The sequence below is a fragment of the Aquarana catesbeiana genome, linkage group LG04 (genome assembly GCF_042186555.1).
Source record: "Aquarana catesbeiana isolate 2022-GZ linkage group LG04, ASM4218655v1, whole genome shotgun sequence".
Taxonomy (NCBI): Eukaryota; Metazoa; Chordata; class Amphibia; order Anura; family Ranidae; genus Aquarana; species Aquarana catesbeiana.
This window is the reverse complement of record NC_133327.1, coordinates 256490921-256516379: the sequence shown is the minus strand read 5'-3', so window position 1 is coordinate 256516379 and position 25459 is coordinate 256490921. Positions and strand designations below refer to the sequence as shown.

The 25459-nt window shown below is 43.7% G+C and overlaps 1 protein-coding gene across 1 annotated transcript in view; it reads left to right on the top strand.

Moving 5' to 3' along the window:
• Positions 1-5682: 5682 nt before the first annotated feature.
• Positions 5683-25459, top strand: part of CLDN16 (claudin 16) — a 104346-nt gene continuing 84569 nt past the window's right edge. The window contains exon 1 of the mRNA XM_073629104.1: positions 5683-5768. The gene's annotated coding sequence lies outside the window, so the exon portion shown is untranslated. The remainder of the gene's footprint in view (positions 5769-25459) is intronic.

Here is a 25459-nt window from a genome sequence, read left to right as displayed (position 1 = left end):
GCCTCTGTCTCCCCCCCAAATCCAAATGCAGCCTCTGTCTCCCCCCCAAATCCAAATGCAGCCTCTGCCCCCCCCCAAATACAGCCTCTGTCCCCTTACATCAGAGTTGCCATCAGTGTCCCCCCACAGCATGTGTCTCCATCAGAGCCCCCCACAGCAGGTGTCCCCCACAGCAGGGTGTCTCCATCAGAGTCCCCCCACAGCAGGTGTCCCCATCAGAGCCCCCCACAGCAGGTGTCCCCCACAGCAGGGTGTCTCCATCAGAGTCCCTCCACAGCAGGTGTCCCCATCAGAGTCCCCCCACAGCAGGTGTCTCCATCAGAGTCCCCCCACAGCAGGTGTCCCCATCAGAGTCCCCCCACAGCAGGTGTCCCCATCAGAGTCCCCCCACAGCAGGTGTCCCCATCAAAGTCCCCCCACAGCAGGTGTCCCCCATCAGAGTCCCCCATCAGAGCCCCCCACCAGAGCCCCCCACAGCAGGTGTCCCATATCAAAGCCCCCCACAGCAGGTGTCCCCTATCAAAGCCCCCCACAGCAGGTGTCCCCTATCAAAGCCCTCCACAGCAGGTGTCCCCTATCAAAGCCCCCCACAGCAGGTGTCCCCCATCAGAGTCCCCCCACAGCAGGTGTCCCCCATCAGAGTCCCCCCACAGCAGGTGTCCCCATCAGAACCCCCCACAGCAGGTGTCCCCATCAGAGCCCCCCCACAGCAGGTGTCCCCATCAGAGCCCCCCACAGCAGGTGTCCCCATCAGAACCCCCCACAGCAGGTGTCCCCATCAGAGCCCCCCCCACAGCAGGCGTCCCACAGCAGGTGTCCCCCATCAGAGCCCCCCACAGCAGGTGTCCCCCATCAGAGCCCCCCCACAGCAGGCGTCCCACAGCAGGTGTCCCCCATCAGAGCCCCCCACAGCAGGTGTCCCCCATCAGAGTCCCCCCACAGCAGGTGTCCCCCGTCAGAGCCCCCACAGCAGGTATCCCCTGTCAAAGCCCCCCACAGCAGGTGTCCCCCGTCAGAGTCCCCCCACAGCAGGTGTCCCCCATCAGAGCCCCCCCCACAGCAGGTGTCCCCATCAGAGCCCCCCCACAGCAGGTGTCCCCCATCAGAGCCCCCCCACAGCAGATGTCCCCCATCAGAGTCTCCCCACAGCAGGTGTCCCCATCAGAACCCCCCACAGCAGGTGTCCCCCATCAGAGTCCCCCCACAGCAGGTGTCCCCCATCAGAACCCCCCACAGCAGGTGTCCCCATCAGAGCCCCCCCACAGCAGGTGTCCCCATCAGAGCCCCCCACAGCAGGTGTCCCCATCAGAACCCCCCACAGCAGGTGTCCCCATCAGAGCCCCCCCCACAGCAGGCGTCCCACAGCAGGTGTCCCCCATCAGAGCCCCCCACAGCAGGTGTCCCCCATCAGAGTCCCTCCACAGCAGGTGTCCCCCATCAGAGCCCCCCACAGCAGGTGTCCCCCATCAGAGCCCCCCCACAGCAGGTGTCCCCCATCAGAGTCCCTCCACAGCAGGTATCCCCCATCAGAGCCCCCCACAGCAGGTGTCCCCATCAGAGCCCCCCACAGCAGGTGTCCCCCATCAGAGCCCCCCCACAGCAGGTGTCCCCATCAGAGCCCCCCCACAGCAGGTGTCCCCCATCAGAGCCCCCCACAGCAGGTGTCCCCATCAGAGCCCCCCCACAGCAGGTGTCCCCCATCAGAGTCCCTCCACAGCAGGTGTCCCCCATCAGAGCCCCCCCACAGCAGGTGTCCCCATCAGAGCCCCACCACAGCAGGTATCCCCCATCAGAGCCCCCCCACAGCAGGTGTCCCCATCAGAGCCCCCCCACAGCAGGTGTCCCCATCAGAACCCCCCACAGCAGGTGTCCCCCATCAGAGCCCCCCACAGCAGGTGTCCCCATCAGAACCCCCCACAGCAGGTGTCCCCATCAGAACCCCCCACAGCAGGTGTTCCCATCAGAGCCCCCCCCACAGCAGGTGTCCCCCCCATTCTCCACACAGCGGTACTTACCTTGGGTCTCCTGCGGTGTCCTCCTCCTCACACTGGCACCAGCATTCTTCCTGTTTCCTCTCTCGGGCGCAATGAGAGAGAGAACCAGGAAGTGACATCTGACTCAGGGCAGATGTCAATCAAATCTGAAGTGCCAAGTAGCTTCCGCCCGGCGCCTGTAGTATGTATTGCTATGGCCGAGCGGAAGCTACTCAGCGCTTCAGAAAATGCCCAAAGGCGGGCTAAACGCCCACAAATGCAGCGCCACGTCTGCAATCTCGTGATTGCATAGACGTGGCGCTTCCTATAAGTGCACTGTGTCCGGCGTCGCACTGTATCCGGCGTCCGAACACAGTGCACTTAAGGACCTTTTTTTTCCTTTTTTTTTTTTAAAAGGGCCAGTATTAAAAATTTTTTTTTTTTTTTTTTGACTTTTTTTTTTGACTTTTTTTGCTGCCTGGAGGGGGGGGTGGGGGGGCGGCGCCTAGGCGCCTCCTATGGACGGGCCGCCACTGACACTGATCACAGCTCCCTGTAATCGAAAGCGGTGATCAGTGTCGTGAAACACATAGCCCCCCCCCACAGTTAGAATCACTCCCTAGGACACACTTAAACCCTACAGCTCCACCTAGTGGTTAACCCCTTCACTGCCAGTCGCATTTAAACAGTAATCAATGCATTTTTAATTGCACTGATCGCTGTATAAATGTGAATGGTCCTAAAATCGTGCCAAAAGTGTCCGATCTGTCCGCCATAATGTTGCAGTCATGATAAAAAATCGCTGATCACTGCCATTACTAGTAAAAAAAAAAATTATTAATAAAAATGCCATAAAACTATAACCTATTTTGTAGACGCTATAACTTTTGCGCAAACCAATCAATAAACGCTTATTGTTTTTTTTTTTTAGCAAAAATATGTAGAAGAATACGTATTGGCTTAAACTGAGGCAAAAAATGTTTTTTTATATATTTTTGGGGGGTATTTATTATAGCAAAAGTAAAAAATAATGCGTTTTTTTCAAAATTGTCTATTTTTTTGTTTATAGTGCAAAAAAAGAGACTGTGGGGTTGATTTACTAAAGGCAACTAGACTGTGCACTTTGCAAAGTACAGTTGCACTCTGCAGGTGCAATTGCTCCAGAGCTTAGTAAATGAGGTAAAGCTTCACTTTGCAAAGAACACCCAATCACATGCAAAGGAAAATTAAAAAAACAGCATATTTGCTTGCACGTGATTGGATGACGGAAGTCAGCAGAGCTTCTGCTCATTTACTAAGCTCTGGAGCAACTGCTCTTGTAGAGTGCAACTGCACTTTGCAAAGTGCACAGTCATTTTGCCTTTAGTAAATCAACCCCTGTGTGTTGGAAAAAGAGCGCACACACATACCAGAGAGGTGCAGTGTCATGGAGTGAGGATGAGATCTGTGAGAAGGAGGGGGAGGAATTTGTGAAAAGAGGTGATAACTCTAAAGGGAGGATTACAATGCTGGCTGTGGATGGAGGGGGGGGGGGGGTATACAGAGGGAGTTGTGGACAGGGGGGGTACATAGGTGGCTATAGAAGGGGGGGGGTACAGAGGTGGCTATAGAAGGAGGGTATACAGAGGTGTAGAAGGGGGGGTATACAGAGGTGGCTATAGAAGGAGGGTATACAGAGGTGGCTATAGAAGGGGGGTATACAGAGGTGGCTATAGAAGGGGGGTATACAGAGGTGGCTATAGAAGGGGGTATACAGAGGTGTAGAAGGGGGGTATACAGAGGTGGCTATAGAAGGGGGGTATACAGAGGTGGCTATAGAAGGGGGGTATACAGAGGTGGCTATAGAAGGAGGGTATACAGAGGTGGTTATAGAAGGGGGTATACAGAGGTGTAGAAGGGGGGGTATACAGAGGTGGCTATAGAAGGGGGGTATACAGAGGTGGCTATAGAAGGGGGGTATACAGAGGTGGCTATAGAAGGGGGGTATACAGAGGTGGCTATAGAAGGAGGGTATACAGAGGTGGTTATAGAAGGGGGTATACAGAGGTGTAGAAGGGGGGGTATACAGAGGTGGCTATAGAAGGGGGGTATACAGAGGTGGCTATAGAAGGGGGGTATACAGAGGTGGTTATAGAAGGGGGGTATACAGAGGTGTAGAAGGGGGGTATACAGAGGTGACTATAGAAGGGGTATACAGAGGTGGCTGCGAAAGGGGGGTATACAGAGGTGGCTATATAAGGGGGGTACAGAGGTGGCTGCGAAAGGGGGGTATACAGAGGTGGCTATAGAAGGGGGGTACAGAGGTGGCTGCGGAAGGGGGGGATACTGAGGTGGCTATCTGAATAAGTTTTTGATCTGCTGTGTCTATATGTGTATAAGCCACATTTCTTTGTTGTATGCATTTCTCCAGCATTGCCTTGTAACTTGCAGAACTATGTTCAAAACGTAAATTGTTCAATAAAAACGTTTAAAAAAAAAATCTGCCCAGCCGTGCCATTGTGACATATATCGTCGTGCGCTGGTTGGCAAGTAGCTAAAGACGGCCCTGCGCGGGTTGTTAGCAGGCATAAGAGTAACAATACTGTGTGTGGGGGGGGTTCATGTAAAGGGCGAAATACTGTGTGTGGGGTGATAATTGAATTTGTATTGTTTTAAGTATAATCTTGTTTTGAAATGACATTGATTCTTTCTTAAAAATGGGGGGGGGGGGGCGCAGTTTGCCATTTTTGCCCTGGGCACCAAATGGCCTTGTCCCAGCACTGCTACAGGACATTGTTGTGGCCAGTCCCACAGGATTGTAAGCAGTTTGCAACTATGTATTAATTGTTACAGAACTGCATTCCTTTGTGTCTTGTATATCTGCATAAAGTGTCTGCATACTTGAGCATTAAAGTTAGCATAAGTGCTGGTTCACAGTAGTGTAACTTCTGATGTGACTTGAGTCACACAGATTTGCATGACAAAGGAAAACACATTAAATTCAATGGTGCCCATTCTCATCAATGTGACTTAGCACAGCGTGACATTAGAAAAGGTTCCTGTCCTACTTTGGTGCAATTTGGGCCTAAGGCTATGTTTCCACTAGTGCGGCTTTTCATGCGACTTGGGACTGAAAAGTCGCATGACAAATTGTATCCCATGATTTCCAATGAGTATCGTTCATATCTGTGCGACTTCAAGTCGGAGCGACTTCAAAGTAGTCCCTGCACTACTTTGGTCCCACTTTGATGCGACTTGAGGTCCATAGATACAGGCATTGCTTCAAATCGCGGTAAAATCGCGGTAAAAAATCGCGGCAAAATCGCGCGACTTTGGGGACGCAATAGTGGAAACATAGCCTAAAGGTATATGCAAGGTCGCATCAAAGTCGCACTGCATAATCCCACTAAAAATCATGTCACAATTGCATTGCAGCAGTGTGAACTGTGCCTAATGGTGTTGTTTTGCTATCTGTAAGAGTTGCCGGGATATTACTGTATGTGATAAATATAGGTCTGCTCTGCCTTGGATGAAATTTGCATAATTTCTGGAAGCTAGAAATTGGTAGCCTCAAGTCCTGAAGCGAACATCTGTGACAAGACATAACAGGTAAAAGCTGTCCTGACAGGCTGCCTTTACAAAGCAAAAGAGAGCAGAATACTTTGTAAGAGTTTATGCAGTCTAACCATCTGTTGTTTTGTTACCTTGTTTATAGTCTGTGCACTTTCAGGTTCATCACACTTATTTTCTGAAAGTGTATCACTGTACAGATACAGCTTGGGAGAGGAACTACTAGACTGATGACTTCAATAACAGGTCATGTAACTAATGTTCTTTTAGAACGACATTCACTTTTGCGTTTTCTATTGTCTTGGTGCTGAGCTGCTTTCAAATTTATCATTATTCTTAAGTGCCTTGTGGAAATAGGCTGCCAACAGAGTCTGATATAGGGACCGTGTCTAGGGACAGAAATTTAGGTACAACTAGCTTATTGGCTTTCTGTCACCAAAAAGTTATCTGTAAACCTAGCTTGGTTATGGTCACAAATCTTTCAACACAACTGCATAATAATTCAGTAAAATATTTCAAACCATTGCCCTAAATGGGCAAACAGACACAGTCTTTTTAATGGGCAATATTCTAGTTATTAAAACTAATTAAAACATGGAGTATTAACAAATTATATAGACTCAATTTAAAGTGCTAGATACTCCTAAAAACAAATTACTATTTAATTTAAATTACTATACTATTAAAAAAAAAATACTCAACAGGATAAAAATTGCCTACAAGCCAAACATGTCTGAGATATTTGTGTAGCCACCCTGCCCTAAGTAGGGGTGACTATCTAAAGTTTGTTTGGTTGTAAACAGCCCAAGATGACTTGTAGTGCTGCACTCCTTTGGTCTTCCCCATATCTGTTGTTTCTCTCTGCTGTCAGTGGTACAGTACCTTTGGCATTACATAGTTCCCAACATTCCCCCAAAATTTTTAGGGACACTTTTTTTTCTGTAGGAGGAGTAGTATTTTAATTAGGGGTGGGGCATTCATTTTTAGACGTGTTTTGGCAGGAGTGAAAAAATGTGTCGCGCACAGCATGGGCGTAGTTTAAATTATACAAAATATTAGATGTGGCTTAAAGGGGGTGTGGTGTCTGCGATTACTTACTGTACATAGTGGAGAATGTGGTAATATATAGGCAATGTAGGTAGGGCAGTGTACAGAAGTCAGTAGTTTGTAGGGCAGTGTACAGCGGTTGGTAGTTTGTAGGGCAGTGTACAGAGGTCAGTAGTATGTAGGGAAGTATACAGAGGTCAGTAGTAGATAGGGCAGTATGCAGAGGTCAGTAATAGGTAGGGCAGTGTACAGAGGTCAGTAGTAGGTAGGGCAGTGTACAGAGGTCTGTAGTTTGTAGGGCAGTGTACAGAGGACCATAGGATGCAGGGCAGTGTACAGGGGTCAGTAGTATGCAGGGCAGTGTACAGGGGTCTGTAGTATGTAGGGCAGTGTACAGGGGTCAGTAGTATGCAGGACAGTGTACAGAGGTAAATAGTATGTAAGGTAGTGTCCAGAAGTCTGTAGTATGTGGGCATTAGCAGGGCAGAGGACAGGGGTCAGCAGGGTAGTAGCTTGGGTATCAGCAGGGCAGAGGACAGGGGGGTCAAGAGGGCACCGTACAGGGGTTCAGAAGCACATAGGGCACAATACGGAAGGTCAGGAGGGCACAGTGTATGGTACAGAAGTGGATTCCTCCATGTACAGAGTGCGCAGGAAGCTTCTGTCCCATATCTACCTATTCTGGTGTACTGATCTGATACACCCACCTCGTGAATGGACCATTTGATCAGGTCTGTCTGAAAAATTGACATCAGGTGAAAGGGACCTTAGTGATGGTGACAGAAAGCAGTGACTGTGAGTAATTGGGTTTAAGACTGCACTGCAGAGGGGTACAGACTCCCCTTTCTACAAAGTACAGACCCCTCCCTGCCACCCCTCATCCTCAGTATAGACTGTTCTCAATACAGCCCCCCCCCCATAGAACAGGCCATCCTTCCTTGCCTCCCCCACCTACCTTAGTACAGACTCAACTCCCTTCCAGCCCCCCTTCCCAAGCATAGAACTGTACAGATCTCCAGATGTCTCCCTTGGGGTGTATGGAGAAGAGGGGAGTGAGCAGAGTTGGGGAGATGGAGAAGGGGGGGGGGTTATTATTATTATTATTATTATTATACAGGATTTATATAGCGCCGACAGTTTACGCAGCGCTTTACAACATTAGGGCAGACAGTACAAGTACAATACAATTCAATACAGGAGGAATCAGAGGGCCCTGCTCATTAGAGCTTACAATCTAGGAGGGAGGGTCAAGTGATACAAAAGGGTAATAGCTGTGGGGGATGAGCTAATGGAGAAAATAGTGCAGTTGTTAGATGGAGGCAGGATAGGCTTCTCTGAAGAGGAAAGTTTTCAGGGATCGCCTAAAAGTGAATAAAGTTGGAGACAGTCTGACAGATTGGGGTAGGAAATTCCAGAGGATGGGCGAGGCTCGGGAGAAGTCCTGGAGGCGGATATGGGAGGAGGTGATGAGGGAGCTAGAGAGCAGGAGGTCTTGGGAGGAACGGAGATGGCGATTAGGTTGGTATTTTGAGACTAGGTTAGTGATGTAGCTGGGGGCAGAGTTGTGGATGGCTTTGTAACTTATTGTTAGTGTTTTGAATTTAATTCGTTGGGCGAGTGGTAGCCAATGGAGGGATTGGCAGAGAGGGGTAGCAGACACTTAGCGGTTTGTAAGGTGGATGAGTCTGGCAGCAGCATTCATGATGGAGTGAAGGGGGGATAGTCTGTTTAAAGGTAAGCCAATGAGGAGTGAGTTGCAGTAGTCAAGGCGAGAGATAACCAGGGAGTGAATCAGGAGCTTTGTGGTTTCATTGGTTAGAAAGGGACGTAGTTTAGAGATGTTGCGGAGGTTGAGGCGGCAAAAGGAATTGGGGGAGGATGGAGAAGAGGGGGGTGAACAGAGTAGGAGGGGGGATGGAGAAGAGGGGGGTGAGCAGAGATGGAGGGATAGAGAAGGGGGGTAAATAGAGTTGGTGAACGGGGGTTATGATCAGAGCTGGGCTGTTCTGGGCAGTCAAGACGTGTATTGGGGCTCAGAGCAGAGGCTGCTGAGAGGGAAGACGCTGGGACAGGACGGTGGGGGGACAGGCACACAGAAGTTTCTGAGTACATGCAGTGTGTGGTGACACTGAGGAGTCAGGCTTGGCACAGGACAGTCAGCTTCTATAGGAGGTCTCACCTCGGTTATGGCTTTTCTGGTGGCAGGCAGGGGTGCCTGCCTCATGCTACTGGGTCTCTCTCTCTTTTCACCACCACGCCACCCTTATCCTTCAATAACTCAGAGATAAGCCGCATGGAAGGGGGGGCAGTCCAGCGGTGTCATGAGGCACAGCCTACACCCAGCCCCTCCTCAGCTGATCTCACCTACACCAGCTGAGCCGAGACCAGAACTGGAGACTGAAATGAGCCATATGGTGGGCGTGAGTTTGACGGGGGGGCCGCATGGTATCGCTGTACCTATGTTAGTGGTGTTAGCCGGGTGCGGTCTGCACCCCCATAGTGACGCTACTGGCTGTGATTAACTGTCTCAGTGCCAAACTTCTGCTGTCCGTGACAGAGCCCAATTTTCGGGATTCTGCCCAGGACAAGCTCTAAATGGAACATCTGTCTGATTTACGGGAATATCCCGGGCAATCTGTGACTGTTGGCAACTATGGCATTATAGTAAGAAGCCACAGTAATGCTGGATTTTTAAACATTTATGTTCCCTCTGGTCAACCACTACGAGGTTTATTGCCAGTGGTGCATGCTGAAGGAAAGAGGTCTGTTAGGATGCACAGAAGCATGAGAGAATACATGCTTCTTGCCAGCTGGAGATTCTATTCACAGCAATACTGGTGTCAGCTTAAAGGTCCTCTTCTCTGTACAAGCTGGATTCAAATTTGGAGTCTGTAGTAGCTGTAGCCGTAGGTATCTGCAGACCCCAACATCCCTCCCTATGAGCTGCTGAAGGGACTGGTGACCAATGTTTCCCAGTGCCCCCATTATTAGCCACAGACTCAGCCCTGGGGTAATTGTCAGCCTATTCTGAGCCTGGGGGTCTTACAGATGCTGCTCTGGGCCAGGGGAGTGCTACATTTGGCTCGATATATACAACTCATTTATTTTAACATCTGGTCTGTAAGAAATGTAGACTTTAATTTGAGAGAGAATAACAGTGCAAAAGGGATGGAAGAAACCCTAATAAAATGAATATTCTTGCAGTAGGAAAGGATTTCTCTATAAAAAATACAATTAGTAATTTTCCCATTCCTGTCAGAAGGTGAGAAGACCTATAAATATGCCAGAAATAGAGTGTGGTCCTAACATCCTGTTTGGGCATTTGATGTGCGTTCCACATCTTTGAATTTTTCTCCTTACACATATGTCAATACCATGTGCTTAATTTATAGAGACCAATATAAGCACACTTTTCTTTTTGTTTTCATAGTCCAATATGTATTATGATCTTCACTCTTCAATTATTGCTAATGCCTGGGGACTGTGTAGCTGGTAACTAGCTTCAGCCCATATACAGTAAGTTGGTAGGAAAGAGAAGCTTTTTTAATTTTTGCTGATAGCTGTGGGGATTCACAAATGTGTAAAGTGGAGAAAAACCCAACCACAACAAGGCGTTCCGTACATCAAATGCAGGTCAGCAAAATCCAATGGACAGTACACCTGACAATTCCGAGGCTGCTTTTGACCTGCTGTGCGTTGCATTGTGCTTCTTTGTATGCAGCTTGTCATATTGAGGTATGTTTAAACTGCTCGTGGAGAAAGTCAGTTTCAGCCTTATCTTGTCAATTGCTGCGTTTTCCATTCCAACACCGCTGCACACACAGAAAATGCGATATGTTTAAATTTTTCATAATCAAAAGATTAAAGTATATGGAGATATCAAAAATTATACCCTACAAGACCTGCTTGATACAGTTGAATAGGCAGCCTATTCTTTTTTAAATACTTTATTTAACATATGCAGTGTCACACTTGCAATATTACAGCGGAGTTCCACCCATTTAAAAGTCAGCAGCTACAATTACGCTGATCCAATGGCGTGAAACCAAACTCCAGCCAATAACGTTTTGAGTTCTGGATAGTTTTTCGAAAAGTAGGTCGTTTTGTAAAGTTTTTATTGCTATCTGTTGTCCCTTTTTGGAAGATTTTGCTTCAATGTCTTTCCTTTTAACAGCAGGATAAATGAGGGGAGTAGTCGTCACTGGGTTGCATATACATTGCAATAATGATAACCTGACAGAGGTTCTAACCATTCCTGTATATCAGGAGTTCTAACATCATTTTGACTTTGCCTAGTTTTTGAGTCACTGTGCTATAGAAATGAGAAAAAGGACGAGGTGACAACACTGCTCCTTCATAGATGTGTGTAAGATTTGCCATCCTAGGACAGGTAGTGTATTACTGGCAGGATCACCAGGTGAAAAAAAAAGAGGAAAAAAAAAGCTTGGAAAAAATAATTCAGCCACCACATCTACTTGCTGGTAGGCTTTAATATATAACAATTATTATTCTTCCGATTAGATACACTTTAAAACTGAACTCCAGGGCAGTGAAAACCCTAGGCAGAGATGTACCTTTACCCACTGCAGTGCTAGGGAAAGTGGGGGTCTCCCAAGCACTGCAATGGGTAAACGTACATTGTTGCCTAGGGTGCAATTAGAAAACACTTTTGCCTACCTCATCCCCTGCTCCCTCATATATCAAATAATTGTATGCATTTTTAAAAGAATGGATGTGAAAAGAACCAATAATTTAGAAACCTGCTCATATTTTTTGTCAATACACTTTCTACTGTTCCTTTGAAATGAATGCCTTAAAAAAACACAATCTGGTACCGAATTCAGCGCCGGAATTATACTTCATTACTCTCTAGACCAACTGCCTTATGCATCTAACTCTTATCCCAGTGACTGGCAAGCCTTACTAACATACTAACAGAACCAGATGTCATAGTAAATCACATACTGTAGAAATTCAAAGTGGATATGCTGAAAGAGACAGTCTGGATCAGTACCTAGAACTAAAAGAAAAGGCAAACTTTCATCCTAATCTTTTAGCAGTTTGCTTGTAGGTTTACAGACCCAGTCTTAAAAGTGACGAGTGGCTGTGTACACCCCTGGTAGCCGTTCCAACCTAGGCCACAATGCTGGTTATGATGAAATCCCTGGCCACACTGAAAAACTCAAAGATACATAAGGAAAAACAGAGATCTCTTAACTTGAGCAATATTAATACACTAAAAGAGACCCTGGCCTGTGTCAAACACATTCAATTTGACATCAAAATATTCTCATTGGTATAAAGCCCGGTCTAATATCAGTTTAACACTTGTGGGTCTTACTCACATATCTACTCATCAACAATACTACAACAAATACTGTATTGCTTTTTGCTTTACCAAAACACACATTTGAAAGTACCTAATGCAGGGCCCTGCATAAATATCAATATATCATATGTATCTTATATAATAGAACAATTATGGTCATCTAGCAGAATGAAACAATATACAAAACTCAGGATATCAATAAAGCCTGTCCCAGAGTGTCTGCCAATAAAAATATACATGTGCTTCCATCTCCAAACTGATAGGAAAGTGTATCTTAGGCCGGGTTCACACTGGTACGACAAAAGCCCAACATTTACTGGAGGCCCACCCCTTATGACATCACCGCCCCATCATGCCCCAGGCGGTGACGCCATAAGGGCCGGGCCTCTGGATGACATCACCCGGTGACCCCACCCCATGCCAATATAAATAGTGGCACACTGCGCACCCAGAATTAGAGCGGGAGAGAGCATTGAGTCAACATCGGAAGAAGAACAGAGGCAGAAGACAATGGAGAAGACCCAGCAGAAGAGCGAGAAGATAGCGGAGAAGACCCAGCAGAGGCAGAAGACAGTGGACAGAGGAAGAAGAACCGGAGAGAGAGCGGAGAAGACCAGGAGAGGGGAGAAGAACTGGCAGAGGCAGAAGACGTCAGCAGAGGAGGCAGAAAAGCCGGACAGGGGAGAAGAGATCAGAAGAGACGATGGAGCTGCCTTAATAAATTACTTTAATTGTGACACTTTTTTTTAGGCGAATGGGTAAGAGTACAATGTACCAAATACTCATTCACATAGGGTGGGGGGGTCGGAATCTGGGGACCCCCTTTTTAAAGGGGGCTTTCAGACTCCGATAAGCTTCCCGCCAGCAGATCCCGGCAACCAATGGCCAGGGTTGTCGGGAAGAGGCCCTTGTCCTCATCAACATAGGGACAAGGTGCTTTGGGGTGGGGGGGTGCAGGCCCCCCTATCTCTAAAGCACCCACACCCCCATGTTGAGGGCATGCGACCTGGTACGGTTCAGGAGGGGGGGCGCTTACTTGTCTCCACCCCCTTTCCTGACCTGCCGGGCTGTGTGCTCGGATAAGGGTCTGGTAAGGATTTTGGGAGGGACCCCAGGCCGTTTTTTCGGCGTGGGGGTTCCTTTTAAAATCCATACCAGATCAAAGGGCCTGGTATGCTCTTGTAGGGGAAACCCATGCCATTTTTTTTTAACATTTTGCATGGAGTTCCCCCTAAAGATTCATACCAGACACAGTGCCTGGTATTGTCGGGGATCAAAGTCGGATCACTGTTCATTCAATTCAGACGCATGTTGAACTTCAAGTCACAGGGCAAAGTCGAATCCAAAGTGGTAGGACTGTCGTGTCGTACCAGTGTGAACCCGGCCTTATTCAGAGAGTTGACCTCACATTAGGACCCTTAATTCATATATCAAAAAATGCATCTTACACAACTGTTATATTGTGCAGTCCATGGATAAATAACAGACAAACAGAGCAAACAACATGGACAATCATAGGTTGAAATCCTTAAAGTAGAACTTAAAGCATTTTTTCTTCATGGAGTAAGGGAGGGTTACAACCCCGTCAGAATTATTTTTGCGATCAATTTTTAATGGTTAGTTGGACTAAATCTATGTTCATTTTTGATCATAGTGATGAGAAAATTTGAAGAAGCAGCATGTTTAATACATCTGGGATTCCATTCAAATAGTAGATCTGGATGAAATTGTAAGAGCTTTCAAATCAAATTAGTTGACTCAAAGATGGCAAGAAAGAAAATTCTGATGAACAATTTTTGTATGACCTGTCAAACTAAATTCTACCAGGGTATGGCAGATTTAAAGCCTAATGCCGCGTACACACGACCGGACTTTCCGGCAGAAAAGGTCCAGCGGAATCATTCCATCGTATATTCCGATCGTGTGTGGGCTTAATCGGACTTTTTCTTTCTAAAATACTGATGGACCTAGAAATAGAACATGTTTCAAATCTTTCTGACAGAATCAGTTCCTATCGGGAAAAAAGCTTGTCTGTATGCTATTCCGACGGACCAAAAACGACGCAAGCGCAGCTACTGGCTATTGAACTTCCTTTCTCTAGTCCCATCGTACGTCATCGCGTTCTAAACGATCAGATTTTGGTGTGATCGTGTATAGGCAAGTCCGTTTCAGCGGAACTCCATCGGAAAGGCCTTCGGAGGCTATTCTGACGGAAAGTCCAGTAGTGTGTACGCGCCATTACTTAAACAATGGTCAGTAAACTGAAAACAATGCATTTTGTTTTTACCTTTTTTTCCTTGCTTGTTATGTGAATTGTAATTATAAATACATAGTGAGAGTTAAAGTATTTTGTCATGTCCTTTTATCTGTATTATGTTCTCAGTACATGATTGTCTCAGTTGCTTTAGACCTCATAGTTTTTTATTAATTTCCTGCATAAAAATATTTTCAACCCAACATTTTAGAAATGACTCAGAAATGACTCACATCCACAGTGCTATAGCACTGCATTGGTTTAAGACAGGTTGGTCTCGGGTGTGCAGGCGCTGGCATCCAGCACCACTTTTAGGACCTAAAGGTTCTCGATCCTTTTATACAGAGAATTTGTAACAAAATGTAACCAAAAAGCTTCTGTTTACAAGGAACATCTGAAAGACCACTTATTTGCTTTAGTGGTTGGTTTGAAGAAAAGGTGAAGCTTAAGGTTACTGTCACAAGAATTTGAAATAATATGAAATAAGAGGACATTGAAAGGTTATATTTTATAATGTTATGGGGGGGAAGGGGGGGCTTATGTATGATAAGTGTTATACCAGGCAAGTAGGGGGGAGGAAAGGGATTTTGCAGGTGCAAATAGACAAACAGATATTCTAAAAAAGCTAATTTTAATTTAACATTTCAGGTTAAAAAACATATATAGATAATACATGGATTCACATTGTATACAGTTTTTATACAGTTACAGTGGTCAAACAAAATTTTGAGTGTATTTAATTTTTGGGAGATGATACAGTTGCAAGCATACTAGCCCGACATGTTTCGCTTTGTCGCTTTATCAAGGGATATGCAAGCCAAAGGAGATGATATCATCCAACACTCATATAGTTCTATAATAGAAAACAAAAGTTTAAACAAACAGAAATATAACTACCTAAAGATATTTAAAGGTAAAACAGACAAAAAGTGTATGTTGTTATTAGACCAATCAAAAAGCGCAATGTCCCCTCCAGTACAGCACAAAAGGGTGCTTACCCCCACTGTGGCCCAGCCTTGGTCAGCCGCGGCCAAACCATCCACTAGCACCGAACAAACTGATTGGCCACTTATAGTGCAATCACAGGGGACAGGAAGGTGAAACTGTGAATAAGGCAAAGAATATATATATATATATATATATATATATATATATATATATATATATATATATATGTACGAACTTGCAAAATTGTTATGTAGGATAAAGTAAGATAAAAGATAAAGTATGGCGTATAAATGCATGGCTTAAGATGACAAGGTATAGAGGTTTAGGCATTATACCAAGAGAAGGGGGGAAGGGAAGAAAAACAAGACCCAAAAAAAAGGGGAAAATAAAAAAAAACAAAAACAAAAAAAACAAAACAAAAAAAAAACAAAAGACAATGGCAATTAGAAAGGGTTGTTGGGTACTTACTTTAGACTATTTAAACAAACCGTGAAGATGGATACAGATCTTCAAAAGATTTTGTTGGTAATGCAGGAGAATATTCAAGTTGCTAGTGAATAAGATAGAATTTATATACATATATATGTAAGAATTAAGGTTCAAGATATAGGTAAGAAAAATTCAAAAAAAAATATATATAAATAAATAAAGAAAAAATGTTAAAGTGTAGCCTAAAAAATTGAAAAATAAAGTAAGATCGAAAAAATGCATTATCCAGTTACGCTAAACGAATATTGAGGGACTCATCAAGTTCAAAAGAGGCAGCCAACTAGTGAAGCCTTCAGATTTTGCCTTCTATTTCCTCAAAGTAGGAAGCCAATATGTTGCTGGATAATGCATGCAGAGCTGAATGTCAGGATTAGATATATAAAGATAAGGATAATGTAGTGTGTGGTGAGACCTACCCGTCACTCGCACTGCATGAGACAAGATCCACCTTCCGGCTCTGGCAGCTGAACACTGTCAGATAAGCCGGCTTTATGCTGTCCCCCATCGCACTGGCGTGTGACGTCACCGGCGCGATGTGGACAAGGAGAGCGCCAAAGCGCATGTGCAGGGAGTCGGGAGTGCACCCTGGGAAGTGTAGTCGGAGTGGTCTTTCGATCTTACTATATTTTTCAATTTTTTAGGCTACACTTTAACATTTTTTCTTTATTTATATAATATTTTGAATTTTTCTTACCTATATCTTGAACCTTAATTCTTACATATATATATATATAAATTCTATCTTATTCACTAGCAACTTGAATATTCTCCTGCATTACCAACAAAATCTTTTGAAGATCTGTATCCATCTTCAGGGTTTGTTTAAATAGTCTAAAGTAAGTACCCAACAACCCTTTCTAATGGCCATTGTCTTTTGTTTTGTTTTTTTTGTGTTTTTTTTTTTTTTTTTATTCTCCCCTTTTTTTTGGGTCTTGTTTTTCTTCCCTTCCCCCCTTCTCTTGGTATAATGCCTAAACCTCTTTACCTTGTCATCTTAAGCCATGAATTTATACGCCATACTTTATCTTTTATCTTACTTTATCCTACATAACAATTTTGCAAGTTCGTACATATATATATATATATATATATATATATATATATATATATATATATATATTCTTTGCCTTATTCACAGTTTCACCTTCCTGTCCCCTGTGATTGCACTATAAGTGGCCAATCAGTTTGTTCGGTGCTAGTGGATGGTTTGGCGGTGACTGACCAAGGCTGGGCCACAGTGGGGGTAAGCACCCTTTTGTGCTGTACTGGAGGGGACATTGCGCTTTTTGATTGGTCTAATAACAACATACACTTTTTGTCTGTTTTACCTTTAAATATCTTTAGGTAGTTATATTTCTGTTTGTTTATACTTTTGTTTTCTATTATAGAACTATATGAGTGTTGGATGATATCATCTCCTTTGGCTTGCATATCCCTTGATAAAGCGACAAAGCGAAACATGTCGGGCTAGTATGCTTGCAACTGTATCATCTCCCAAAAATTAAATACACTCAAAATTTTGTTTGACCACTGTAACTGTATAAAAACTGTATACAATGTGAATCCATGTATTATCTATATATGTTTTTTAACCTGAAATGTTAAATTAAAATTAGCTTTTTTAGAATATCTGTTTGTCTATTTGCACCGTCAAAATCCCTTTCCTCCCTCCTGCCTGCCATTTATATCTTCTCAGGGATGTGGTGCCTATTTACGTGGGTGTTTCATTCCTAATCGGAACCAACTCTTTTGCCAAGTGTTATACCACTTTCTTATTACACATATCCATTATTCAGCTTCCACCAGTCATTTCTGCAATGTTATAATGGTTAGAACCATTCTGATTGGTTGTTATGAGCAACAATTTTCTTGCTAGCACAACTTTTCATGCATAATCCTCATAGAATTTTAATCCCGGAGGAAAAAAAATGGTCTCGCATTGCCTTTTCTGGAAAATCAATGGCAAGAATACCTCGATTATAGCACCTTTCACATAATAACCTTTTTCTCATAAAGGGATAATTATTACTTTTATATGCATGGCAAAGTTCTGTAAAGCTCTTGCAGGAACCAGCATCTTTCATCATTATAAGCTGAAATATGTTAAGCAGAAGAATTGTAGGAGGTTAAACATTCTAAGTTATGGATTTTCAATCGCCAATTAAAAGATCTCTCCAGTGATAAGTGACACTTGTAGAAGATTTTGAATGTAATGAGCCACTTACTGTAAAGTGGTAGCAGAGCAAAAAGTCTAATCATGGCCTTAGCTCCAGCCATGCTTGATTGATACCATACCTCCCAATACCTCCCAACTTTTTGAGATGGGAACGAGGGACACCTATTAGCATACGTATGTAGGCATAGGACACACCCCCTGTCACACCCCCTTAAGGGATAATTACACAAAAAAATGATTAGTTAAACCACAGCTGCTTTTTTAACCACTACTATTCCTTTATACTGGCTTCTGAAATTTACAAATGCAGCAATTTAGAATATGGATGAAAGGTTTAGCACTGGGAAACACTTTTTGAAAGATAAAAAGTGCATTTTATATACAACTATATAGATCAGACCAAAATGAGGGACAAATGAGGAGGAAAGAGGGACAGTCCCTCGAAATCAGGGACAGTTGATACTAGAATGCAAATGATTGGAATCAGACAACAGAATTACAGACAGTGGTGCTATATCATCAAAATACCACAAGGCCAGAAGTCTCAGAGTCTCACTCTTGTTGAGTCAAGCTTTATATATTGAACTTGTGAAGTCATTCTATTAGTTTCACTTAAGTTATTCACAGATCATAGTCACAGGAAATTAGGATATGTTCATACATGTTGTGTTTAACAAAAGACCATCATTTTTACTTTAAAACCAGTATGTGGGTTTGGTTTCATTCCTCACAGCAACAGGCATGCAAACAAGTTCTTTATTTAGTAATAAAACATGCATGAACCCAAGAGTATCTGTAGATGATCTGTTATAAAAAAAAATTATATAGCTGCCCACAAACATGAGTTGGCAAGTTGAAAGGTCCAACAGCCCAGCCATGACTTTGTGGCATGAATACAAACACTCTCGGTGGCTGCATACGTATGTTTTTAAACTGAACAGACACCCCGGTGCCATTTTTATCATGCTGTCATCAGACACCCAATGTATAAAAATAATACCTTTATATGAAACGGTAATTTATATGATTTTTGAATATACAAAGGTTTTGAAATGTTAGTACTAAATTGAGATAAAATAGTGATGTGAGATAACGATTAAAAAAAAAAAAAATTAAAGATACCCTTATCAACTTGTCATAACATACAGTTTTCTGTTTACCCACATCACCTTTAATCGTCAGCCCATTGCTCCAAGGTTGTCATTAGCTAAGACTTATGATTCCTTCTCAGGACTCTACATAGACACTATGCTGTCCTTGACACACCTGAAAGGTGAAACTTTTTCTACAAGCTCTGCCCGTTTGCCTCATGATTATTTTAGTACTAATGGTAGATTGTACTGTTGGAGGAAGTATGGTACAGATCAGCAAACAAAAGGAAGAGATGGTTTTATGTTTGTGGAAATGTAGTGAGTCTTATGACTCTTCTTATCATCCCCTTCAAACACTTCCACAACTATTAATTAAGAAAAAGTTTAGCTACAAATGTCCAGAGGCAACCAGATAAGGGAAACAACATAGGGGAACATATTATCATAGTTTGTAAATGTTGAGGCTTGGTACTGCCCAACTCCCCATACCGTGCTTCCCCAAGCACTGGCTCAGAAGTGCCAATGCACTAAATAGTATTTATAATGTACATTCTAGATATAGATGGCAAATAACTATACATCTGATTTGGTCATTATCATTGCAGTGATGGACATAAACTAAAGGTTCTGCCAAAAATGCTTGGATCCCCTTCAGTTATGTACATGGCCTTTTTCTAGGATGATTCCTGGCCAGGTTATATAGTAAAATCTGAAAACTCAGAGATGCATTGTTCTCTTCAAGCCCTTAATAGTTGCAGTGTCTCACTTTGCTTATTCTTAAGGCCTACAAATGCAACCTATGTCCATATTTTGCACCAGTTTTGTGCCCTATGAATGTTTAGGCATATTCTTTGGAATTTGTTCTTTGTACTGAATATCAGTGTGTGCATCGGTGGAGGAGAGCTCTGTCCTTGGGTCCTCTCCATAACAAATTTAGTGTACCCCTGCAGGACCTCCAAACAGTGACTGATTTCCCCTACAAACTTTTAGTGTTGTAGTGCAGTAACAAGTACTACTGTATAGTAGATGTGCTTATACTGCCCATGGTGTCCGTTGTGTATCTAAAGCAGCCTTTCTCAACTATTTTAGCATGGAGGAACCTTAAATAACTTTCTGGTCTCAGACAACCCCTGCTAATAATATCTATAACTATACCTACTGTAAAGGCACAATATTGTGAGCTGGCAGTTGTAGATATAAGATCAAATAATAGAGCAAGCACTTACATATTTGAAACCCAGAGCTGCCCTATATGACACAATTATTTCCAGCAATAATAATAATGACATGAATAAATAATCATAACTATAGAAAAGAAAAGCAGGCCCCTTTACATTATTGATCAGTGGAAAGCATGCTTCTTACATTGGTGTGCAGAAATGCTCCTTATGGGTCAGAGGGAAGAATGTTCCTTACAGTGTTAGTCAGTGGGACACTTATGTTGGTGGTCAGAATGCTCCTTGAAATATTAGTCAATGAAAGAACTGTCTCTCACAGTATTGGTTAGTGGAAGGATTTTCCCATACAGTATTGGTCAGTGGGAGAAATGCCCCTTATAGTATGGGTCAGTGGGAAGAATGCTCCTTACAGTGTTAGTCAGTGGCAGAACTGCCCCTTACAGTATTGGTCAGTGGGAAGAATGCTCCTTATGTTGGTGGTCATAATGCTCCTTGCAATGTTAGTCAGTGGGAGAACTGTCACCTAAAGTATTGGTTAGTGGAAGGACTGCCCCATACAGTTTTCGTCAGTGGGAAGAATGCTCCTTTACAGCTAAAAAGAACATTAGGGTTAGTGGTTAGTGGTGGAGCATTAGGCTCTGGTATTTAGCTGTGGGCAAATGGCACAGGTATAGTGTCCAGCCCTGCTGCCAACAGCCTGTCAAACTCTGAGGCCTGTTTCACATGGGCTGTAGCTTATATAAGAGCAGTGTGAAGCTTTTATGAAACAGTGTGCAAGCTTTGAGCAGCTTTCTCTTATGCCCCGTACACACGATCGGACATTCCGACAACAAATGTTCGATAGGAGCTTGTTGTCGGAAATTCCGACCGTGTGTAGGCTCCATCGGACATTATTTGTCGGAATTTCCGACAACAAAAATTTGAGAGCTGGTTCCCAAATTTTCCGACTACAAAATCCGTTGTCGTAAATTCCGAGCGTGTGTACACAATTCCGACGCACAAAATTCCATGCATGCTCGGAATCAAGCAGAAGAGCCGCACTGGCTATTGAACTTCATTTTACTTGGCTCCTCATACGTGTTGTACGTCACCTCGTTCTTGACGTTTGGAATTTCTGACAACATTTGCGTGACTGTGGGTATGCAAGACAAGTTTGAGCCAACATCCATCGTAAATAAATCCAGGATTTTGTTGTCGGAATGTCCGATCGTGTGTACGCGTCATAAGCCTTTAACCACTTCAATACCAGGCACTTAGACACCTTCCCGCCCAGACCAATTTTCAGCTTTCAGCGCTGTCACACTTTGAATGACAATTGCGCGGTTATGCTACACTGTACCCAAACAAATTTTTTATCATTTTGTTCCCACAAATAGAGCTTTCTTTTGGTGGTATTTGATCACCTCTGCGGTTTTTATCTTTTGCGCAACAAATAAAAAAAGACCGAAAATTTCAAAAAAAAACAAGTTTTTCTTTGTTTCTGTTAAAATTTTTTGTAAATAAGTACGTTTTCTTCTTCAATGACGGGCACTGATATGGCTGCACTGACGGGCACTGATATGGCGGCACTGATGGGCACCGATGAGGTGGCACCAACGAGGTGGCACTGATGAGGTGGCACTGATGGGCACTGATGGGCACTGATAGGCGGCACTGATGGGCACTGATAGGTGGGACTGATGGGCACTGATAGGTGGCACTGGTATGCGGCACTGATGGGCATTCATAGGTGGCACCGATGGGCACTCATAGGCGGCACTGATGGGGACTCGTAGGTGGCATTGATTGGTACATATAGGTGGCACTGATGGGTACTTATGGGTGGCACTGATAGGTGCCACTAATGGGCACTGATAGGTGGGCACTGATGGGCACTGATGGGCACAGATGGGCACAGATGGGCACTGACAGGTGGCATCGATGGGCAATGACAGGTGGTACGGATGACACTGATTGGTGGCACTGATAAAATGTATTGGTGGCATTGCTGGGCATAACTAAAACATAATGGTGCCAATCAGTGCCCATTTGTGGGCACTGATTGGCATAGATTGGGCACATGGGCTACATACCTGGCCATCCACATGTTGCCCCTTTCCTGGTGGTCCTAGTGGCGATCCCTGGTGGTCCAGTGTGGTGATCTGAGGGGGGGCTGCGCTGATAAACAATCAGCGCAGACCCCCCCTATCAGGAGAACCGCCGATCGGTTCTCCTCTATTCGCATCTGTCAGACGCGAGTGAGGAAAAGCCGATCAATGGCTCTTCCTATTGACAGCGTGATCAGCCGTGATTGGACACGGCTGATCACGTGGTAAAGAGCCTCCGCCGGAGGCTCTTTACCAAGATCGGTGGAGCGGTGTGTCAGGCTGACACACCGCTCCACCGATCGCCGCGATGTGCCCCCCCGCGAGCTCGCTGCGGCATGTTATCCTGCCGGACGTCATATGACACCCAGTCAGGATAACGGAACCACTTCCTGGACGTCAATCCGCTATAGGGCAGGCGGGAAGTGGTTAAAGTACCCTTCAGCTTGTTTGGAAATGTTATACACAGATTCTAATAGGGGTGCTGATTATCATTTTAAACAAGCTGCTAGCAGGCTTTAAACAAGCTTCAAATAGTGCTGAAACCTATTAATACCTTGTTTAAAATGGCATTCACCACTCCCATTAGGATCTGTGTTCAACATTTACAAACTGGAGTTGAATGGTACTTTGAAAGCTTTAAAATGATTGCAAATGACCACACTGTAAAACAACCCATTCAGTTTAAACTAGAAATGCAAGGCAAACATTTGTGTAAAGATATGAAAAAACTTTTATAAATGCCTTTTTTTATATATACAGTAAGTGATCACATTCCCTCTGTACTCAGCTGCATAAGAGCTGAGGGAGAGGGGGAGAAGTAACAGCACACTGAGCTTCCCAGTAAATGGCTGTGTTGGGGGGGGGGGGCATGTCAGGACAAGTCTGATCATTGGAGGAGAGCAGGCTGCTTTCCAAGCATGCCTAGAGAACTGACCACGGTGTGTTCTCCTGCTTAGTGTGGCCAGTTTTTAATAGGAAAGCAGAGGGACTGGAAGGAACACCAGGCATTTCACACAAAAGATGCAATACAAAGAGAACATGATAGTTTTTCATACTGTTAGGCTCCATTCACACTAGCGCGTTTTTTGATGCATTTTGCATTTTGCAGAAATGCATGGGAATTTTTTAACATGGGTTCCTATGGAACATGTTCACATCAATGCTTTTTTGTATCTCTGCGTTTTTGGAAAGGGTCGGGGACTTTTTTTCATGCAAAAAGCAGCGTTTTGCATGTAATGGATTTCAATGGACAAGCATCAAAAACGCAAGTGCACCGTTTTTGCAGCGTTTTTGCAGCGTTTTTGGTACGTTTTTGGTGCGTTTTTGCCGGTTTTTTTTTTGTAATTTTTTTTTAAGACTGTAAAAAAAAATGAAAAAAAAAAAACGCAAAACGCAAAACGCAAATCACGGCAAAAACGCCGCAAAAACGCCGCAAAAACGCTACAAAAACGCTGCTCAAAAACGTGCCAAGCATGAAAAAAAACCTCCAAAAACGCTCAAAAGCAACATGCATAGGTGTGAATCGAGCCTTACACGGTGCAACAGGCACATATCAGGAGTATGAAGTGTTGGGGTAACATACAATTTAACAAAGCTTGCTGAAAGCTCTGCAAATGATTTGTAAAAGCTTGCTGTTCACACTGCTCTTATACAAGCTGAAGCCTTTTGGCAAACAGGCTTAAGGCTCCATTCACACTAGCGTGTTTTTTGATGCATTTTGCATTTTGCAGAAATGCATGGGAATTTTTTAACATGGGTTCCTATGGAACATGTTCACATCAATGCTTTTTTGTATCTCTGCGTTTTTGGAAAGGGTCGGGGACTTTTTTTCATGCAAAAAGCAGCGTTTTGCATGTAATGGATTTCAATGGACAAGCATCAAAAACGCAAGTACACAGTTTTTGCAGCGTTTTTGCAGCGTTTTTGGTGCGTTTTTGGTGCGTTTTTGCCGGTTTTTTTTTTTGTTTTTTTTTTTATTTATTTTTTTGTAATTTTTTTTTAAGACTGTAAAAAAAAATGAAAAAAAAAAAAAAAAAAAACGCAAAACGAAAATCGCGGCAAAAACGCAGCAAAAACGCAGCAAAAACGCTACAAAAACGCTGCTCAAAAACGTGCCAAGCATGAAAAAAAAACCTCCAAAAACGCTCAAAAGCAACATGCATAGGTGTGAATCCAGCCCAAGGCTGGATTCACACCTATGCATGTTGCTTTTGAGCGTTTTTGGAGGTTTTTTTTCATGCTTGCCGCGTTTTTGAGCCGCGTTTTTGCCGCGTTTTAGCGGCGTTTTTGCCGCGTTTTTGCCGCGATTTGCGTTTTGCGTTTTTTTTTTTTTTTTTCATTTTTTTTTACAGTCTTACAAAAAAATTACAAAAAAAAAAAAAATAAAAAAAAAAAAAAAAAAAACGGCAAAAACGCACCAAAAACGCACCAAAAACGCATCAAAAACGCTGCAAAAAAGGTGCACTTGCGTTTTTGATGCTTGTCCATTGAAAACCATTACATGCAAAACGCTGCATTTTGCATGAGAAAAAGTCCCCGACCCTTTCCAAAAACGCGGAGATACAAAAAAGCATTGATGTGAACATGTTCCATAGGAACCCATGTTAAAAAATTCCCGTGCATTTCTGCAAAATGCAAAATGCATCAAAAAACGCGCTAGTGTGAATGGGGCCTTAGGCTGGATTCACACCTATGCATTTTTAGTGCTTTTTGCATTTTGCAGATTTGCACTACAGATCGTGTTCCATAGCAAACCATATTAAATGGACTGTAGTGCAAATCTGCAAAATGCAAAAAGCGCTAAAACTGCATAGGTGTGAATCGAGCCTAAGGCTCGATTCACACCTATGCATGTTGCTTTTGAGCGTTTTTGGAGGTTTTTTTTTCATGCTTGGCACGTTTTTGAGCAGCGTTTTTGTAGCGTTTTTGCGGCGTTTTTGCGGCGTTTTTGCCGCGATTTGCGTTTTGCGGTTTTTTTTTTTTTTTTTCATTTTTTTTTACAGTCTTAAAAAAAAGTTACAAAAAAAATAAATAAAAAAAAATTAAAAAAAACGGCAAAAACGCACCAAAAACGCACCAAAAACGCTGCAAAAACGCTGCAAAAACGGTGCACTTGCGTTTTTGATGCTTGTCCATTGAAATCCATTACATGCAAAACGCTGCTTTTTGCATGAAAAAAAGTCCCCGACCCTTTCCAAAAACGCAGAGATACAAAAAAGCATTGATGTGAACATGTTCCATAGGAACCCATGTTAAAAAATTCCCATGCATTTCTGCAAAATGCAAAATGCATCAAAAAACACGCTAGTGTGAATGGAGCCTAAGGCTGGATTCACACC